This window comes from Elgaria multicarinata, chromosome 12, assembly GCF_023053635.1.
Source record: "Elgaria multicarinata webbii isolate HBS135686 ecotype San Diego chromosome 12, rElgMul1.1.pri, whole genome shotgun sequence".
Taxonomy (NCBI): domain Eukaryota; kingdom Metazoa; phylum Chordata; class Lepidosauria; order Squamata; family Anguidae; genus Elgaria; species Elgaria multicarinata.
The window spans coordinates 3,146,239-3,164,638 of record NC_086182.1 but is presented as its reverse complement, the minus strand read 5'-3'; the positions used below and the strand labels follow the sequence as shown (position 1 = coordinate 3,164,638).

The window sequence follows — 18,400 nt, the reverse complement described above, 5'->3', positions numbered from 1 at the left end:
GTAATAAATCTGACAGATAATAATAATAATAATAATAATAATAATAATAATAATATGGAATTGGCAACAGTTATTTCACTTGATGCTGAGACTTTGGGCGGAAAATGGCTTCCTGCAGGAATTTTTCAAATGGATTAGAATTTTATCTCTCTGTCCTGCATTATGAGTTATGACAAATGGAATTCTTTCAAGTTTTTTTCTGTTTAGAAAAAGGCAACAGGCAGGCTGTCCTCATATATATATATATATATATATATATATATATATATATATTTCAATGATCTCTTCCACACTAGAGGCCTTCAAGAGGCAGCTGGACAACCATCTGTCAGGTATGCTTTAAGGTGGATTCCTGCATTGAGCAGGGGGTTGGACTCGATGGCCTTATAGTTCCCTTCCAACTCTACTATTCTATGATTCTATGATATCCAAGAAATGAACTCAATTTAAATCAATTAAAAGATTTAAAGCCATTTTAATAACACCCACACGTTGTCATTATTAAAAGGTCAGTCTCTGCTCATCCTGCCCTCTTCATCTCCACCATATGAAGGGGCAACACTCATCCCACGGAGAGCAATCTCTGATGACCTTGAAGTCTCATATCCTATAACAGAAGAGCCATGATCAATCAAGGATGGAGGAGGCAACGCACTAGAGACTTCTGGAGCGGAACAACAAGAACAACGAAAAGGGTCTCCGTTACTGAGAGACTAGTGTCTCACTCTATTGAATAGGGAAGGCCTGAGGCTATCTAAAGTCACCTGGTAGGATCTAGCAAGGTCATTTCCACTTTAGGTCAGCTGTCCTCACTGATGCACAGAAAGAAAAAGGAGGAGCCCTCCCAAAAGAAGAACAAGCAAGCAGAGAGGACCTAAAAATGTGACGAAATGTAACATAATTACAGGAATCAGTCGTGATTCCTGTAGTTAAGGGCCGTCAGTAAAACGAGCATTCCGCCATGTTAAATAGAATTGCTGGGGGGTGGGTCAACCTAGCAGCCTAAAATAAAAAATATTTCAGGAATCTTTCTGAAACGCGGTACTGCCAGAAAAAAATGCTGGCTTTACATTCCCTGCGCATTTCAGGGAGATTCCTGCAATATTGAGGGCTGGGTGGGAGTTTAAAGCAGAAAAGGGGGGGGCAGTATGTCTGTCCAGATCTGCTTTGTTTTACTTCCTGGTTGGCAACCTTTTTTTGCTCACTTATAGCGCCAAATTGGGACCCTTACCTTCCAATCCATTGATGGTATTGTGTTCCCCTGTCCTCCTCATTGATGGAATGGCCTTTCTTTTTAAAATATCTGCTTCCGTTGATTTTTTATTAATTTATTTGCGTCCAATGTTAGCCTATGGGACTCCGATAAGCTCACGCATGCGCCTCAGGTTCCAAGGAGGGAGGGGGGAGAAGGGAGTGAGTGGGAGAGAGTCTGGGAGCAAGCAAGGCCATCCTCTGGGGGGGCAGGGCCTCCTTCTAGCACCCGGGCCCCTCAGCTGGGCCCAGGCTTCCTCCCAGCGTCTCCGCCCCCTCCCTGCCTCAATGAGGCCTTGTACTTTGCCTGCAAGATCGTGCAGAGCAAGTACAAGGCCCCATCGACGCTGAGGGAGGGGGCTGTGGGACGCATTCTGGGACTTCCTGGAAGCGTCCCCCCCCCCACTCCCTGCCTAGGCCGAGGGGAAGAAGAAGAAGAAGAAGAAAGCTGCAAGCAAGCAGGAGAAGAAGCAATTAGAAGGTAGGACTGAGGGGGGTCGGTGGGGGGGATGGTGGCTAGGTGAATGTAGGGGGCTGGCTGCTTAAGAGCTTTATTTAGGGTGACCATATTTTGGAAACCAAAAAGGAGGACAAAATGGCCGCCCTCAGGAGGCGTGGCCACCCCAACATGCCCACCCCCAAGGCGGAGCCAACTCAACATGTCCGGCCCCCAAGGGGGTGTGGCCTCAGTCACATTTATTTATTTATTACATTTTTATACTGCCCAATAGCCAAAGCTCTCTGGGTGGTTCACAAAAAGTAAATGATAGCAACCAATGAGTGCCAAAGGCACACAACTACTATAATAATGTATTAAATACTAAAAAAAGAATTAACACTTATATAAAACTATTTCTTTATTTTTATAACTTAATAAACAACCACAACAGTCATAGAACACATTAGAATAGTGGTTCCCAATTGGTGGTCTGCGTAACCCACCCAGGAGGTCCACCATGGCTTGGCATTTGAAAAACAATATACAATTGTAGAAACATATAATCACAAAATCTCAGCAATATTTTATCAATTGCCATAAACTTCTTTCAATAGGCTTTTAGCCTGTATTGCCACAAAAATTGAAACCATAAAAAAGTAATAAAACATCAAGACTAAAAACACAAATACAAAATACAATATAAAATACAATGCCTAATATGCAGTTTCAGAATTTAACATATTTTTATTTCCTGTACAAATTCTAAGACTTTTCTTCCTGACATGGCCTGGAATATTTTTCACCAGACCTTATTTTTCTTAAAAGGGGTGGAGTGTTTAACAGGAAACGGTAAAACTGCTTGCAAGTCCAATTCTTGTAATTATATTTAAGCTGTAAGAGTCCTTTCAGTGTCTCCACAGACAACTGGCTCCTTTCTTTCGTCCACTGTGTTTCCATCATCGAGAAGATACGTTCCACATTTGCATTGTGTGACGGAATTGCAAAAAAGAACTGTGCGATCTTCAGCAGTACAGAGTAGTAATCTGCAGTTTTTGAACTTTCAAAAAATTTAGTCCACTTTTGATGTGCCATCAAGTCTTTGAAGTCAACGTCATCACACATACTTTCAAAACATTTTTTCAGATTTGCAAACTGATCAAAGCAACTGACATCATTGATGACCACTCCCTTCTCTGTCAAGTACTCCATGGTAGTCTGCACATCAGCCCATTTTGGTTCCTCAGTCAGGGCAATCCATTTGAATATTGAGAACTCTTCTAGGGGTCTCATCCACTTCTGGAGATAGTCAATGCACGTCTTGTACTGCTGATTTACTTGGGCACAGAATGAGTCACACTGTGCATCAAGTCCCTCCCTGCGATTTTTCCCCAGGAGTTCCCTAACTTTAAGAGACAAAAAATTGTTGGTCTCCCGTTCACGGAGGACGTACATGACAGAGTCCAAACATTTCAACACTTCCACCACGGAGTTGTTCTCAGCTCCTCGATGTATTTGTGGAACATGCTCAAGAGTGCGTGCATGTGCCAGAGGTAGATCTCGCTGAAGCTGTCTTCAAAGAACTTCTGGATCTCAGGAGGTGGATCATCTAGAGAAAGAAAGAAGGACTTCACGGCTGGAAACATCTGTAGTAGCCTTGTTATTGCAGGGAATAAGGATAGCCACCGTGTCCTGCAGTGGGAAAGCATGTGTTTATAGTCAATTTCCACAAAATGGCAATACTCCTTCAGACTCTCTGTTCTCACTGTGTAAATGTGGAAGTATTGGTATATGTTAGAAATATTAGTATCCACTTTCACATCTAGTTTCTGTGCCCCGTAATGTACACAATTGTTCAAAATGTGTGCTGAGCAACCCACACCAATCAAAGTGGTCTTCTGCAGCAGCCTTTTCAAGTTTGCAAAGACGTTATTCCCTTGCTCAGCCCGCCGTAGTCCACCAAACATGGTATTGCAGTTGTCACCTGTGAAGGCAATGCACTTCTCCAACAAGCCGTTCTTCTCCAGAGTGCCCTTCACATAGTTTGCAATTGTATCTGCTGTCTCATTTGGTGTGTTTTTCAGTTCGATGAGCTTGGACTGCAACCCACCATTCTTCCAGTCAAAATACTGAACTAGAACTGGAAATATTTTCACCGCACCATGGTTGCTTGCATCCGTTGAGACTCCACAGTATGGAATGTTGTAGTCTTTCATTGCTTGCAGGGCATATTCCACAGACTGTGGTGCAAGCACAGAGCTCACAATTGCTTCTGTCTTGGTGCGAGCACTTGCAAACTTCCGGGCTAGTTCTGAGTCAGGGAATAGTGTCTTGAACAAGTCAGAGGTGCAGTCCATTGATCTAAAGGTGTGGTGATGCATCACAGTGTGGAAGGCCATTGTACCCTCCGATGCAGTGATCTCATCCTCCGTTTTGGTTCCTGGTTTCACAAAGAAATCAGTCATTTTGCAAGAAGACTTTTCTCCTCGAACAGCCGCCCTGTGCTTCGCTGAGTCCACATGGTTTTGCAAATCCAAAGCAGCTTTATGTGCAACAGACACGTAAGTGCCAGGCCTGCATATGGTGCACTCAGCCTCATTCTCATCACGACCCTTCTTGAAGCAGGTAAATTTGGCCATCAGCTGTGGTGTGAACTTGCACTTCGTTTTTGGCATGATAATGTATTTATGCAGTGTTGTAAACCAGAATCTAAAAGACAAGATAGTAAGAGATCACTGAGCATCTCTGAATCCTACAACAAATCTATTACTGTTGTGAAATGCAAGAAAAAGGGACAGAACTACAACAACAACACTTCCCTTAACATAGATTTCAACTTTGAAAAACTGTATAACTTCTTGTCCAAGGCAAAAATAATCTGGACATACTATAATTCTTAATTTTAAAGTTCAGTTGTATTGAACACCAAAGAATCCACATTAAGTGTATGTTCAACACAATAAAACAAAACCACCTTCAAAGCAGTTAGCTACAATTCACAGGCAAGTTCCTTTTAAATGCAATCTCAAACACGTCACTTATTTCAGCTCACCCTAAAAACCGTGCCACTACACAGTATAGCATAAGTATATGGATTTAAAGCATCCATTTTTCAGAAGCAGGTAAGATTCAAGGCTCAAGTACATTTTACACAACTGTTTCACATGCTAAGGAAATTTTGCAGAACTGCATCACATGCAAGTGAAATGGCCCAAAGTTATTTCCTTGTCTGGAGAGCTATGTTGAAACAGTGAGTAGCAATGAAGATGCAGGGCAGTTGTTAGATATCAAGATGTCTATCACATGAAAACACTTTCAGACAACATGTAAAATTACTGGCAAGAAAATGATAAGGTTTAGAATATGTCTAAAGTCATGAATGGCCACCTTTATAACTTTGATCTTGCATTTGCAATGCAATGCATAGCTACTGGGTTTAAAGGCCCAGAGCAGTTTCCATTAAAGATAATGGTTTTTGCAGGTTCAATGCTAATCTATTATCTCCATGGCACAAGAAATTATATTAGGGCGTGGAAAAGTAAAGGATAACTGGCATTATTAATATCATATTATCAGCATCAACAGCAAGAGACGGAGCCTTATTAATATTAAAATCACCATGCATTACAACACCGGCAAGAGACGGAGCCTTATTAATATTAAAATCACCATGCAAGAGACGGAGCCTTATTATAGCATCACCACCCATTATCAACAGCAAGATTATTATTATTATTGTTGTTTATTTATATAGCACCATCAATGTACATGGTGCTATACAGAGTAACAGTAAATAGCAAGACTCTGCCGCATAGGCTTACAATCTAATGATTGTAAGGAGCATTTTTAACATTATCACCACCCATTATCACATCACCAGCAGAAGGAGTTTTATTAGCATCACCACCCATTATCTGGACACGTAGATACTGGGAAATAAGTTTGCATGGTCTTGCAACCCGGGCTAGTTTCCCTGGACCCCAAGCCTTGGTCAAATGTACCTGTTTCCCCACACATCCAGCATGGGAGCCCAGCCATCTAGCATGGGGAAAAGTCCTGCAATAATAATAATAATAATGGAAACACACTCTGTGTACACTCAGAGGAGCTTTAATATACTTCATTGTATTTAGCACTTTAAAAATATGGACAAACGGAAGAGAAGGAGCATTTTTAACATTACATCACCATTTCCATTTTTCAGGGACAAAACTTGTAAAATAGCCATTTTAAAGTGGCTGAAGCAATGAAGCCCCTCTCTCAAGCTCTTGTCTCCCCCCCCGCCTTTCCCTAGCCCTGCGTCCCAGCCTCTCCCCCCTCCACCTCACCATTATTATTATTATTATTATTATTATTATTATTATATTTTATTATTATTATATTATATTATTATTATTATTATCACCACCCCCATGCCAAATTAGGGAGGATGGTGGCCTTGCCTTGTCCTACCTTTTCCCACGTTGTCGTTGCAGAGTTGCCTCCTCCCTGCTCACCTCGTGTCCTGCTGCTGCCTGGTGCGTGGCTGGTGGATGTCCTCCGCCTTCCTTCCGCTTCCGCTTGACCGGCCCACGCCTTGCTCTGCCAGGTTGTCCCCGGCTTCCCTTGTCCTCCTGATGACCACCTTGGGCCGCCACCAGACTGCTTCCCCCCCCACTGCTTGTTCTGCCCCCCCCCGTTGCCTTGCCACAAGCGGCGGCACTTGCACCGCACCAGGCCGCGACGGGTCGGGCTGCGCGAGGCCATGCCGGGCCGCCCGCCTCGCTGCTTCTCCTCGCCGCTGCGGCCGCCTGCGGCCGCACCAATACAGGCTGCGCCAGGACGCGCCGGGACGCGCCGGGACGCGCCGGGACGGGACGCGCCAGGACGCGCCGCCCGCCTCGATGCCTGCTTGCTGTGGCCGCGCCGGGACGGGCCGCGCCGGGACGGGCCGCGCCAGGCCGTGCCAGGCCGTGCCGCCCGCCTCGATGGTTCCGCTGGCTTGCTGCTGCTGCTGCCTGCGGCCGTGCCGCGCCAGGCCGCGCCGTGCTGCGCCAGGCCGTGCCGCGCCGTGCTGCGCCGGGCCGCCCGCCTCGATGGTTCAGCTGCTGCGGCCGCCTGCGACCAGGCCGCGCCGGGCCGCACCAGGCCACACCGCGCCGGGCCGCGCCAGGCTGCGCCGGGCCGCGCCGGCCGCCTCGATGCCTGCTTGCCGCTGCGGCTGCTGCGGCCGCACCGGGACAGGCCGTGCCAGGCCGCGCCGCCCGCCTCGATGGTTCCGCGGCTTGCTGCTTGTGTGTTCTTGGCGGCGGCAGCGGCAGCGGCGGGCCGGTGGTGACAGCAGCGGCACTTGCCGCAGATTGCCCTCCACCTCGCCGCCTCCGCCCGCCTCTGCCTTGCTTGCCTTGGATTATAAAGATGGCCACCGTGCACCCGAAAAAAACGCTGCAGGCAGGTAAGGGCGGCCGCGGCCGAGTCCCCCCCCGCCCCGGTGTTTCAGCGGCCCAATCCGGATCCTCCGGATCGTGCGGTTTCCCCGGTGGTTACCGGAGTAATCCGGTGCCTATGGTCACCCTAGCTTTATTGCACCAGCACTATACCTTGCAATCACTGCAAATTGCATGCGAAGGACTCAGAAGTTTTCCACCTTAAAATCAGCTTTTATTGTGAAGTACTCTCATGCATCCTGCTTTAATTGTGCTTAATTTGCAAAAAAAATGCAATTTCCCCCTTAAACTCACATGGTGGTTTGCAAAGGATTGCTGCAAAACAACAATGTCTAAAGCTGGTAGCTCTGTGCTGCAGCAGCAGTAGCAAGACAACTGCAAAAGCAGGTACACGGGTGCTGGTGTGAACTGTATTTAGCTTGCACGCTTGAAAATTGTACAGATTCCAGCCTTTGCAGTGTTAATCTCGCAGTCTTACTGGGGGAGTTTGGGTGTGTGTATGGATAAAACTCTGTAAAAATATTTCTCTTAAGACATTGTCAGGGATGTCTGTCAGGGATGCTTTAGGGTGGATTCCTGCATTGAGCGGGGGGGTGGGGTGGACTCAGTGGCCTTGTAGGCCCCTTCCAACTCTGCTATTCTATGGTTCTGTGTGTCTAGATATTAATTTTAAACAGTTTTAGGCTATTTGCAGTTCCATCCTTTTCTATTATAAGTAAATGATTCAGACTTTCTTTTTAAAACAAACAAAAGCAGGCATTAGTTTGCAGCAGAAATGTCAGTATTTAGAATCATAGAACAGCAGAGTTGGAAGGGGCCTACAAGGCCATCGAGTCCAACCCCCTGCTCAAGGCAGGAATATTGTGGCAGTTTCTTTCTTTTCCACTGGAGATTGTATTAGAACCTCATCTTTGCTTAGGTGAAGGAAAAGCAATTAAGTTAAAATAATTTATTTATTTATTTAAGAACTTCAATTTTAACTGTGGCAATATTCGTCCTTCAGGAAACATTACTTCATAGACCACCGTGATCCTTCTAGACTCCCTTTGCAGCCTTTTTTATTTTAAAGATTAAAAAAATGCTGTTTCTCTAAGGTTTGAGAAGGCTTTCTTTAAAATACAGTCTTTCTTTAAAAATAGGACACTTTAGACATGTTTGAGCTCTATAGAGGAACCATACTTGTCCATAGGAATCCATGGCAAAGCGCTCTTTGCGATCTGAGGAACTGAGTAAGGGAACCCTGGAGACAATTTAAACTGACCAAAACCCTACTCCCCCTTCTGAAGAGGTCTGGCTCACATCTCTAGAAGCTGGCTTATCCGCTTCCTAGAATTTGGGATTGTAAAGATTACCCCCTGATTAATTTATTTGTTTATTTATTGTATTTACATACTGCCCCATGGCCAAAGCTCTCTGGGCAGTTTACAAAAGTTAATGAGCTCTTCATTCTGAAACATGTTGGGCATAATAATAATTAAAATAATACATTGAAAATATTTTCTCTTTTTGCATCCTGTTACTGGAAGCATCACTGGGGTAGATGAAGAAATACTCTTAAGTCCATAAGGGTGTAATCTTATGCATGTTGAGAGGGGGTGAGGCCTACAACTGCCAGCATGCCCCAACCCGCAAGACTGGCTGAGGAATGCTGGGAGTTGTAGGATTTTTACTTTTCTGTCTAAAAATGCATAGGATTGCACCATTGGACCAGGTTCAGATATTATTTAAACCTTATTTTCAAGTAATGAGGTAAATGTATTGTAAACCACCCAGAGAGCTTTGTCTATGGGGAGGTATATAAATGTAATAATAAATAATGATTTATTGCTAGTTTTGGTAAAAATATTTCATGCCAACTTTTTATCATAGGATGTCTGGATCACATTGTCAATGGAATAAGTTTCTAGGTGTTCAGCTATACATTGGGGCACTGAATAGCTGCTGAGAATAAGTTTGATACAATTCTGAAAGTTACTGTACCGTTTCCACCCTTATAAATAAACGAACAAAACTGTCATAGCCCCCTGAATCACAGCAATTCATTTTTAATCATCGAATAGTAGAGCTGGAAGGGACCTATAAGGCCATCAAGTCCAACCCCTGCTCAATGCAGGAATCCACCCTAAAGCATACGTTACAGATGGTTCTCCAGCTCCCTGTTGAAGGCCTCTAGTGTGGGAGAGGCCACAACCTCCCTAAGTAACTGGTTCCATCAATCTTCTCTTCTCCAGGCTAAACATGCCCAGTTGTTTCAGTCTCTTCATGGAGTTTCGTTTCCAAACCCCTGATCATCCTGGGTGCCCTCCTCTGAACCTCTCCAGCTTGTCTCCATCAGTCTTACTATATCAGCTATATTGGAACATTGAGAGAAAATGGCTGCCTCCTCTAGCAAATATTGTCAGTGTCTTTTCGCGGGTGGGTTACTCTAAAGCTTCCGCCTCCAACCCCAGCGTCCTGGCTTCGACGCCTGGAGCGGGCGGTGAGTGAAGGGAGGTAAGTGAGCGCGCGGCGGGCGAGGGAGTGCAAGCTGCAGAAGCCCTGACCTCTTTTGTATCTGATTACTCTAGTATAGCTCCTGCAACTTGCACTGTTGTGATGAAAAGGGAATTTCACCAGGTGTCATTTGTATATATGGAGAACCTGGTGAAATCTCCTCTTCATCACAACAGTGAAAGCTGCAGGAGCCATACTACAGTGAACGCATTTAAAAGAGGGCAGGGCTTTCGTCATCCTTTACAAAAAGCCATGAAATTCAATGAACAAAAAACCTACGGTTTATAAAACAATGTTAAGGACGTACACTTTTCCACCAAGCACCAAAAAGCGGGGAAATTGGGAGTTAAGGCTCGCCAGCCTTAACGCCACATCCTCCCTAAGGAGGCAGAAAGTACCAGTGAAATTCTCATTCTGCCAAAGCAGATAAACGGCCTGGAGCCGTTCCTGCAGTTTGCACAGCAGTGGCAGTGGGTCTAGGTAAGGGCCCAAGCAGGAGGGGGTTTTGCTTACCTGCTCCCTCGTCCCCGGGCCCAGGCTTGAATTGAGCTTCGGATGGACCAGGGTGCTCAGTTCAAGCCCGGGCCCAGTGACGATGGAACACATAAGTGGTTGGGGCTTACCTGGCAGCAGGGCCAGGCAGGAGGGGGTGGGGTTTCTTACCTGCTCCGTCGTCGCAGTCCAACACCTTTGGAGGGCACCAGGTTGGGGAAGGGCTGCTCTAAACAAAAAAAGAAGTAGGTGGCTCTAAGTTGTTCGTCATCAGTTTTCCACAACCCCACAGTCACCTCTGCATATCCTATTCTCCATCCTGTCCTCATGGATTATCTGCTTTGGCAGAATGAGAATTTCACTGGTACTTTCTGCCTCCTTAGGGAGGATGTGGCGTTAAGGCTGGCGAGCCTTAACTCCCAATTTCCCCGCTTTTTGGTGCTTGGTGGAAAAGTGTACGTCCTTAACGTTGTTTTATAAACTGTAGGTTTTTTGTTCATTGAATAAGTTTCTAGGTGTTCAGCTATACATTGGGGCACTGAATAGCTGCTGAGAATAAGTTTGATACAATTCTGAAAGTTACTGTACCGTTTCCACCCTTATAAATAAACGAACAAAACTGTCATAGCCCCCTGAATCACAGCAATTCATTTTTAATCAAAGAATAGTAGAGCTGGAAGGGACCTATAAGGCCATCGAGTCCAACCCCTGCTCAATGCAGGAATCCACCCTAAAGCATACGTTACAGATGGTTCTCCAGCTCCCTGTTGAAGGCCTCTAGTGTGGGAGAGGCCACAACCTCCCTAAGTAACTGGTTCCATCAATCTTCTCTTCTCCAGGCTAAACATGCCCAGTTGTTTCAGTCTCTTCATGGAGTTTCGTTTCCAAACCCCTGATCATCCTGGGTGCCCTCCTCTGAACCTCTCCAGCTACAACCTCTTTTGTATCTGATTACTCTAGTATAGCTCCTGCAGCTTGCACTGTTGTGATGAAAAGGGAATTTCAGCAGGTGTCATTTGTATATATGGAGAACCTGGTGAAATTCCCTTTTCATCACAACAGTGCAAGCTGCAGAAGCCCTGACCTCTTTTGTATCTGATTACTCTAGTATAGCTCTTGCAGCTTGCACTGTTGTGATGAAAAGGGAATTTCACCAGGTGTCATTTGTATATATGGAGAATCTGGTGAAATTCCCTTTTCATCACAACAGTGCAAGCTGCAGAAGCCCTGACCTCTTTTGTATCTGATTACTCTAGTATAGCTCTTGCAGCTTGCACTGTTGTGATGAAAAGGGAATTTCACCAGGTGTCATTTGTATATATGGAGAATCTGGTGAAATTCCCTTTTCATCACAACAGTGCAAGCTGCAGAAGCCCTGACCTCTTTTGTATCTGATTACCCTAGTATAGCTCCTGCAGCTTGCACTGTTGTGATGAAAAGGGAATTTCACCAGGTGTCATTTGTATATATGGAGAACCTGGTGAAATCTCCTCTTCATCACAACAGTGAAAGCTGCAGGAGCTATACTATAGTAACTGCATTTAAAAGAGGGCAGCGGTCTCGTCATTCTTTACAAAAAGCCATGAAATTCAATGAACAAAAAACCTACGGTTTATAAAACAACGTTAAGGATGTACACTTTTCCACCAAGCACCAAAAAGCGGGGAAATTGGGAGTTAAGGCTCGCCAGTCTTAACGCCACATCCTCCCTAAGGAGGCAGAAAGTACCAGTGAAATTCTCATTCTTCCAAAGCAGATAAACCATGAGGACAGGATGGAGAATAGGATATGCAGAGGTGACTGTGGGGTTGTGGAAAACTGATGACGAACAACTTAGAGCCACCTACTTCTTGTTTTATAAACCGTAGGTTTTTTGTTCATTGAATACATATATACAATAGAACAATAATGTTTAATATACAAAAATAAAATAAAGGTTAACAATAATATTGCATTAAAAGTGCAACCTCAAATTGCACAAGAACAAATATCGAACAGGAACAACGTGAAGTAAAAAGGCCAAACGTGTTTCAACACAAGGTCTTCATCAGTGGTCAATGCTAAAATGCAATATACAGAAAAGACATGTTATATAATATTCAAGCAGGGTCAAAAGGACTAAACACAGTTTACTGATTCTTGTTTGCAATTAAGACAAAAGGGTGTGAGTATCAGACAGAGCAGTTAACATCTGTAAGTAAACTTTTTGATGTACTGCTCTAGAGTGAGACCTACAATGGATTTTCCATTAATAACACGGGACTGCCATATGTATCACTGCGTAAATATTCTATCATTTTCCTTAGGAAGCCCTACATTTTTTCAAATGGGAGTGACATCTTCTACCACATAACTGTGGGAATTATAAAGTCAGGCCAATTAAGTCTCCAGGAAGCATACAGCAGCCCGGTATGTTAACTGCTCTGTTTTCCAGTTTATAATCTGCTTTGACTGTGAAGTACTCCCATGCATCCTACTTGAATTGTGCTTCTTAGACAAAAGAAGCGTCGTAGTTTACTACCCGTTTAAGAGCGAATCATTTGTTGTTCTCTGACCACCTCTCACTGTAGAGCTAGCAGGCCATCTAGTCCAACCCTCTGCTCAATGCAGGAATCCACCCTAAAGCATCCCTGACAGATGCTTGTCCAGCTGCCTCTTGACGGCCTCTACTGTGGGAGAGCCCACAACCTCCCTAGGTAACTGATTCCACCGTCGCACTGCTCTAACAGTCAGGAAGTTTTTCCTGATGTCCAGCCGGAATTTGGCTTCCTTTAACTTGAGCCCGTTATTCCGTGTCCTGCACTCTGGGAGGATCGAGAAGAGATCCTGGCCCTCCTCTGTGTGACAACCTTTGAAGTATTTGAAGAGTGCTTACATGTCTCCCCTCAATCTTCTCTTCTCCAGGCTAAACATGCCCAGTTCTTTCAGTCTCTCTTCATAGGGCTTTGCTTCTAGATCCCTGATCATCCTGGTTGTCCTCTTCTGAACACGCTCCAGCTTGTCTGCGTCCTTCTTGAATTGTGGAGCCCAGAACTGGACACAATACTCTAGATGAGGCCTAACCTGGGCCGAATAGAGAGGAACCAGTACCTCACGTGATTTGGAAGCTATACTTCTATTAATGCAGCCCAAAATAGCATTTGCCTTTCTTGCAGCCATATCGCACTGTTGGCTCATATTCAGCTTGTGATCTACAACAATTCCAAGATCTTTCTCATTTGTAGTATTGCTGAGCCAAGTGTCCCCCATCTTGTAATTTTGCATTTGGTTTCTATTCCCTAAATGTAGAACTTGGCATTTATCCCTATTAAATTTCATTCTGTTGTTTTCAGCCCAGCACTCCAGCCTATCAAGATCACTTTGAAGTTTGTTTCTGTCTTCCAGGGTATTAGCTATCCCACCCAATTTTGTGTCATCTGCAAATTTGATCAGCGTTCCCTGCACCTCCTCGTCCAAATCATTAATAAAAATGTTGAAGAGCACTGGGCCCAGGACTGAGCCCTGCGGCACCCCACTCGTTGCCTCTCCCCCAGTTTGAGAAGGTTCCATTGATAAGTACTCTTTGAGTCCGATTCTGTAGCCAACTGTGGATCCACCTAATAGTTGTTCCATCTAGCCCACTTTTAGCTAGTTTGTTAATCAGAATGTCATGTGGTACTTTGTCAAAAGCTTTGCTGAAGTCAAGATATATGACGTCCACAGCATTCCCACAGTCCACAAGGGAGGTTATCCTATCAAAAAATGAGATCAAATTAGTCTGACAGGATTTGTTCCTGACAAATCCATGTTGGCTTCTAGTAATCACTGCATTGATTTCAAGGTGTTTACAGATTGACTTCTTTATAATCTGCTCCAGAATTTTCCCAGGGATGGATGTCAGACTGACTGGTCTGTAGTTCCCAGGTTCCTCCTTTTTGCCCTTTTTGAAGATAGGGACAACGTTAGCCCTCCTCCAGTCATCCGGCACCTCACCCGTCTTCCATGATTTTGCAAAGATAATAGACAAAGGTTCTGAGAGTTCTTCTGCTAGCTCCTTCATTACTCTTGGATGCAGTTCATCGGGCCCTGGAGATTTAAACTCATTCAAGGAAATTAGGTGTTCTTTGACCAATTGTTTATCAATCTCAAACTGCAATCCTGCCCCCTCAACTTCTGCTTCACTTTTTCCAGGGGGGTCATAGACCCGCTTTTGGGAGAAGACCGAGGCAAAGTAGGAATTGAGCACTTCAGCCTTTTCTTTGTTGTCTATTATCAATTTGCCATCCTCATTAAGCAGTTGAACCACCATTTCTTTCCTCTGTCTTTTACTACTCACGTATCTGAAGAAAGCCTTTTTATTGCTTTTAGCATCCCTCGCTAATCTCAGCTCATTCTGAGCTTTAGCCTTCCTGACGCCATTTCGGCACTTCTGCGCCACTTGTCTGTACTCTTCTTTTGTAGCTTGGCCTTCCTTCCACTTCCTATATGTATCCCTTTTTGTTTTCAGGTCATCTCTAAGCTTTTTGTGGAGCCACAATGGTTTCCTCTGTTGTCTTCTATCTTTTCTACTTGTTGGAATTGTTTGTAACTGTGCCTTTAAAATTTCCTTTTTTAAATACTCCCACCCATCCTGCACTCCTTTTCTCATTAGGCTCCCTTGCCACGGGACCTTACTTATTATAGTTCTGAGTTTATTAAAATCAGCTTTCCTAAAATCCAGAGTACGTGTATGGCTACGCTTGACTTTTGTCTCCTTCATAATCAAGAATTCAAGTATGACGTGGTCACTTTCCCCCAGAGTTCCCGTAACTGCCACTTTATCCACTAAGTCATCCCTATTGGTCAATAACAAGTCAAGGATTGCCGATCCTCTAGTTCCTTCCACCACTTTCTGTAGGAGAAAGTTATCACCCATACATGTCAGGAATTTCTTGGAAGGGCCGCTTTTGGCAGTAATGGTCTCCCAACAGATAATTGAAGTCCCCCATCACTACTACATCACACTTCCTTGAAACACTGGCAATTTGTTTCTCAAAAGTTTCGTCCTCGTCTTCTCCTTGATTGGGTGGTCGGTAGTAGACTCCGATTATCATATTCTTTTTATTCCTAGCCCCATTTATTTTAATCCAGACGCTCTCGACGGGGCTCCCAATCTCATCCGCCTGTATTTCTGTGCAGGGATAGGTATTTTTAACATATAGTGCAACTCCACCTCCCTTTCTATTTCTTCTGTTCTTTTTGAACAAGTTATATCCTTCAATTGCTATATTCCAGTCATGGGAGTCATCTCACCAAGTTTCAGTTATACCTATCAAGTCGTATATGCCTTCATGTAATAAGAGTTCAAGTTCATTCTGTTTGTTTCCCATGCTCTGGGCATTAGTATATAGACATCGAAGACCATGTGTTTTATAGTCTGGCTTTGTTCCTACCTTGTTGCAGACACTATTTTGGGACACTGTTGGAGCTGTTCTCTGTACTGTGATGCATTGGCCTTCATCCATTGTTGCCTCAAAATTTACGTCTCCCACCCCCGTAAGATTCAGTTTAAAGCCCTCCTGATGAAGTTCTTCATGCTGTGGCCGAACTCATTCTTTCCAGCCCTTGTGAGGTGCAACCCATCCCTTGCCAGCAGTCCATGGCCGTAGCTAGACCTAAGGTTTATACCAGGATCATCCCGGGTTCACCCCTGCCTGAGCACTGGATGAACAGGTCTGACCCCTGGACGATCCAGGGATAAACCTTAGGTCTAGCTATGGCCTATGGCTTGCCGCTAACCTAGATGTAAAGGAGGAAGCAGAATCACAATGAGAGCAAGGAAGAACCAAACACTCTTATCCACTTTCAACTGTTTCAAAGCACACCGAAGAGCCAACAATACAAACTCCAAAAGTGGGATGGGATCCCTGAGTGCGTTCAAGCTCAAGCTTTGCTTGTTGACTAGAATTTCTCCTACTACTTCCAGATCCTCCTGTTTTGAGTGCTGAGTGATATGCAGAGATATCCCAGGATAGTCCCTGCCACCCAAGATTAAACCCCCACCCCCGTGTGTCTGGGCATGCTGGGCTACAGTCCCCCATTTTTATTTTCTAAGAATGCCTGTGGGGTCCACATCGGATTCTTGGGCAAGATGATGCTGGAAGGCTATCTTATTTTGCAGCATGCCAGTCTCCTAGTTTTAAAAAACGCCAACTTTCTAAATTAACATATCTTTTTAAAAATATATATATATCAAGAAGTGTAGGGAGATTGGCAGGCACCATGTTGTAGACCCCAGTATTAGTGCCTAACCTACATTTCTCCAAGTTATTCTCCTCTTGTGCTGGTCTCACCCAACTCCCATTAAGAGAATGCACACCATCATGTTGGAAGTGGCTTTCTAGCCTCGTCTGTCGGGTGCAGATACTGCAGAAAGAATTTAAACACTGCCTTTAAGAGTAGTTTTCTCCCTCCCTCCCTCCCTCCCTTCCTCCCTCCCTCTCTCTCTCTCTCTCTCTTTCTCTCTCTAGGTTTGGGTTAAGAACCGGAGAGCCAAGTGGCGGAAGAAGGCGCGCCACCAGCAGATGGAGCGCTGCAAAGGCCCCTTCGGCTCGCAGCTCAGCGGTTTGCCTGGGAGCCCTTCTGAGGACCTCTACCCAAGCTATGCCTACAGCTCCTGGGCCCCCAAGGGACTGCATGCCACCCCCATGCATGGCAAAGGGTTCCAGCTCTTCAACTCCATGAACCTCGATTCCTTTCTACCCCAGGGTGTGTTTCCTGGAGCTGCAGGAGCCTCCGTGCCTGGCGTCCCCTCTCTGGAGTCCTTCAACAGCCTCGCAAGCCCTCCTGGGCCTGCTGTCTCAAACGTATGGCACTGGTGCTTCTTCCCCGTACATGTACAGGGACCCCTGCAGTGCAAGCCTGGCTGGGTTGAGGCTCAGAGCGAAACAGCCCCAGCTGCCGCCCCTCAACTGTGGCTCTCCTCCAAAGCCAGCCGTCACCCCAGCTCCAGCCAGTATAATCTGGAAAGGCCAGTGTGACGTTGTGGCCCAAAAGGAGGGCCACTGTTGTGCCCTCTTCAGACTCTTACCATGAGCTCCCCTCTGTAAGTTCAGGGGGGGGGAGGGAGGGTGGATGGGATCCACCAGTTCTGGTGGAAAGAAGGGCTTCTATTTCCATGCAGATTTTTCAGAAGGGCTCAGTTTTCTCCAACTGACTAAAGCATCAAAATGAGTGAGAATCAGTATTTTTACCTTTTTAAAGTTTTTTGTTTTTTTAATTTGTTTTTTAATGTGATAGCAATTTTGGGAAGGTGCAAACTTTTTCTCAAAAATGTGCTCCCATCTGCACTGGGGGTTGCGAACGGGGCAGTCCTTGATCTGGGATGCCTGGGATTCGGGGGCCTCTCGCTTTTCTTCTGAGGAGGACTGTTCTAGTAGGGGCAAGACATCTCTCGATTTGCAAACGGTGGCCGAAGTAAAAATTACATTATCCAAATACGATATCTGGGGAGAAAAAAAGCAATTTGTCACCAATCATATCAATTAGGCATGTGCTCCGCTCCTATTAGAAGCGCAGGAGCGAATTGGCCTGCTCCGCCTTGCCCAGAGGCGGAGTAGAAGCGGACCGCAGACCCCTAGAAGCAAGGCGAAGAGAAGCGACCATTTTTCGGAGCTCCTCTTTCAGGCGGACCGCTCCGATCGCCATCTTGAAACATTTTGCCCATAGATAACTGGGTTGTTCTTCTTCGTGGTCTCTATGCATCACACATATGGGCTTTGCGCCTGCGCAGAGACCAGACCGGAACCTACTATAGCTGAGTGGAACGTTTTTGGCGGGAACCCCTCCCCCCACGCTACCGCGCATGTCCATGGGGTTCCCGCCCTTACCTCAGTTCTTCGTCGTCCGCCGTTGTGCATAGACCAGCTTAACCGAACCTCTAGCGTTTTTCTAGTTAACTTACTTAATCTTTTCTTTAAACCTGTCATTCTTCAATCTTTCCTAATTCTTTTTACTTCTTTCTTATCTATATATATATAAAAAAAAAAAAAAAAAAAAATTAATTGTAGATAGTTTTTCCCTCAGCGACTTCGGTCGCCTGAGGCCCGTATGGCAACGAAAGCCCCATTTAGGAAGTGTGTAAGGTGTGGGGCGAAACTTCCGCCGACGGACGGACACTCTCTTTGTCTCGTTTGTTTGGGAGAAGGACACGTGGTGGAGGCCTGCCACCACTGTATGTCGTTTAAGAAACAAACAAGGAAACATAGAGCCGATAGACTTCGCTCTATATTGTGGGAAAAAGCTCTCAAGGCTACTGAGGCTCCCAGTATGGAAAAAACGGCAG

The 18,400-nt window shown here is 45.3% G+C and overlaps 1 pseudogene; it reads left to right on the top strand.

Annotated features, from left to right (window-relative positions):
• The first annotated feature begins 6,431 nt into the window (after positions 1–6,431).
• LOC134407576 (pituitary homeobox 1-like) lies at positions 6,432–17,096 on the top strand (annotated as a pseudogene).
• Positions 17,097–18,400: the final 1,304 nt, after the last annotated feature.